Consider the following 3,660-nt stretch of genomic DNA (forward strand, 5'->3'; position numbering starts at 1 on the left):
ATTTTAGAGGTCTTTCACCTCTTTTGTGAGATTGATTCCCAAGTATTTTAATTTATTTTTTGAAGCTATTTTGAATGGAGTAGTTTTCCTAAATTCTCTTTCAGAGAATAAAATTGCATTAGATTTATGAGCATTGATCTTATATCCTGCTACTTTACTGAATTCATTTATAAGTTGTAGAAGTTTTCTGGTGGAATTTTTGGCTCCTCTAAATATAGAATCATGTCATTGGCAAATAGGGATAGTTTGAGTTCTTCTTTTCCTATTCATATCCCTTTAATTTCTTTGGTTTGTCTAATTGCTCTGGCTAGAGTTTCAAGGAAGATGTTGAATAGAAGTGATGAGAGAGGGAATCCCTTCCTTGTTCCAGTACTAAGGAGGAGTGCTTTCAGTTTTTTCCATTTAAAATGATATTTACCATAGGCTTAGCATAGATAGCCTTTACAATGTTGAGGAATGTTCCTACTATCCCTATTTTTTCTATTGTTTTGAGCATGAAAGGGGTACTGTATTTTATCAAATGCTTTTTCTGCATCTATTGAAAAAATTATATGATTCTTAACTTTAAGTCTGCTGATATGGTGAATTACATTTATTGTTTTCTGGATGTTGAACCAATGTTGCATCCCTGGGCTAAAACCCACTTGATCGTGTTGCACTATCTTTTTAATATGTTTTGTATGCAATTTTCTAAAATTTTGTTGAGAATTTTTGCACCTATGTTCATTAGAGATACTGGTCTAAAATTTTCTTTCCTTGATGTGTCTCTGTCTGGTTTTGGTGTCAGGGGTATATTAGCTTCATAGAATGAGTTTAGAAGGGTCCCCTCCTCTTCTATTTCATGGAATACTTTGAAGAGTATTGGAATGAGCTCTTCTCTGAAAGTCTTGTAGAACTCGGTTGAGAATCCATCTGGTCCTGGACTTTTATTTGTTGGTAGGCTTTTGATTTCTTCTTCTATTTCATTTTTTGAAATTGATCTATTTAAATTGGATATGACCTCCTGATTCAGTTGGAGTGGATCATATGTCTTTAGAAACCTGTTGATGTCTTCAAGATTTTCTATTTTGTTGGAACACAGATTTTCAAAATAGCTTTGGACTATGTTTTGTATTTCAGTAGTTTCTGTCAATACCTTTCCTTTTTCATCCCGAATTTTAGTAATTTGAGTTTTCTTTCTCCTTCTTTTTGTAAATATGCCTAAGGTTTTTAAATTTATTTATTTTTTTCAGAGAACCAACTTTATGTTTTGTCAATTTTTTTCAATTGATTATTTTGTTTAAATTTCATTAATTTCAGCTCTAATTTTAATTATTTCCGGTCTTCTATTACTTTTGGAGTTGATCAGTTCTTTTTCTATGGCTTTGAGATGTAATGTTAGGTCATTGATTTATTGTCTTTTTATTCTTTTATTCAATGATCTAAATGTAATGAATTTTCCTCATAGTACTTCTTTCAGAGTGTCCCAGAGATTTTGATATGTTGTATTATTTTTCCCATTTACCTTTAAGAATTTTTTTATCTCCTTTCTGACATCTTCTGTTATCAACACATCATTCAGTAGCATACTGTTTATACTTCCGGTGTTGGAGTAGTTTCGCTTTTTATTTTATCATTGACTTCTAATTTCATTCCCTTATCATCTGATAGAATGCAAGGCAGATTCTCTATTTTTTTTATATTTGCTGATTTGCATTGTGGCATAGCATATGGTCTATTTTAGAGAAGAATCCATGGGCTTCTGAGAAAAAAAAAGTATTCACTCATTGATGGAATATTCTATATATGCCTTTAAGTCTAAATTATTGATTGTATTATTGAGTTCTGTGGTGTGTATCTTTGTTCAGTTTTATTTGGAAGTTCTATCTAGTTGTGAGAGAGGTGTGTTAAAGTCACTCAGCATTATTGTGTTGTGGTTTATTTCATTCCTGAAATTGAGGATTTGTTTGATGTATGTAGATTACCCATTGTTTGGGGCATAAATATTTACAGTTTTTGTGTTGATTTATTTAAGAAAATAACTTCCTTTCTCCCTTTCAACTAACTTTGACTTTCAGTCCACTTTATCTGATATGAGGAAGGAAACCTCTGTTTTATTACTGAGTCCTGTGCAGTGATATATTTTTCCCATTCTTTCTCTATCAGTGTGTGGATTTCTTTTCATATGAGATGAGTCTCTTGAAGGCGGCATATTGTTGGGTCTTTTTTTAAAATCCAATCTGCCAGTCTATGTGTTTTGATTAACGAGTATAGGTCATTGACATTCAGGGATATTTTTGAGATATGATTTGTATTCCCAGTCATTTTGGCTTTCTTTTGGTTTATAACTTGGCCTGGTGTCTCCTTGGATTGGCTTTTACCTTAGTGAAGTTCCTCCCTTTGCTGACTTTCATTGTTGTTGATTTCTTTTTCCTCCCCATGGAATATTTTGCTGAGAATATTCTATAGTGCAGGTTTTCTACTTGTTAATTCTTTTAACGTTTGTTTATCATGGAAGGTTTTTATTTTGTCGTCAAGTCTGAATCTTACTTTTGCTGAATATAAGATTTTTGATTGGCATCAATTTTCTTTCAGAACTTGGAATATATTGTTTCAGGTCCTACTAGATTTTAGAGTCTGGACTGAGAAATCTGCTTATATCTGTATTGGTTTCCTGCTATATGTAATCAGATGCTTTCCTCTCACAGCTTTTAATATTCTATCCTTATTTTGTATGTTGGACATTTTCATTATAATGTGCCTTGGTGTGAATCTGTTGTAATTTTGTACATTTGGTGTCCTGAAAAGTCTTTTGTATTTGATTTCCCATTTCATTTGTCAGGTTTGGGAAATTTTCTGCTATAATTTCATTGAACATACTGCTCATTCCTTTGGTTTGTATCTCCGTGCTTTCCTGAATCCCAATAGTTCTTAAATTTGGTCTTTTCGTGTTATCCCATAATTCTTGGAGGTTCTGTTCATGTTTTCTTTCTGCTTTCTCTATGTGGTCAACTTTATTTTCATGATTAAATATTTTGTCTTCATTATCTGAGTTCTGTCTTCCAAGTGATCTAGTCTATTGGTGATGGTCTTTATTGAGTTTTTAAAATCTGGTTCATTGTTTTCTTCCTTTCGAGGATTTCTGGTTGATTTTTTTTTTCAGAATCTCTATTCTTTTTAAAAAAATGTTTTTGGTTGTACGTGGACCTTTATTTTTTTTTATTTATATGTGGTGCTGAGAATTGAACCCAGTGCCTCTTACATGATAGGAGAGTGCTCTACCAATGAACCACAACCCCAGCCCAGAATCTATTCTTTTTTGAAATAATATTTTGCTTCCTGTATTTGCTCCTTTAAATCTTTATTGATCTTTTGTTGCCTGCATTTTCTCTCTTACATAAATATTTTACTTCATGAATGATTTTAATTATGTACATTCTGATCTCCTTTTCCAATATTTCTTCTTCCATGCTGTCAATGCATTCTATTCATGTAGCAGCTTGGTTTCTTTGGGGCACTTACTTCCCTTGTTTTTTTCATGTTGGTCATGAATCTTCCACTCTAGTAGTTAAGATCCAAGATATTTCAGTTTCATCCCTATAAATTTATAGGGCCCCTGCAGGTTTCCAATACCTCACCTTTAAGGTGAAGAACAACATTAACAATACCTAATGCAACAAA

The sequence above is a fragment of the Sciurus carolinensis genome, unplaced genomic scaffold (genome assembly GCF_902686445.1).
Source record: "Sciurus carolinensis unplaced genomic scaffold, mSciCar1.2, whole genome shotgun sequence".
Taxonomy (NCBI): Eukaryota; Metazoa; Chordata; class Mammalia; order Rodentia; family Sciuridae; genus Sciurus; species Sciurus carolinensis.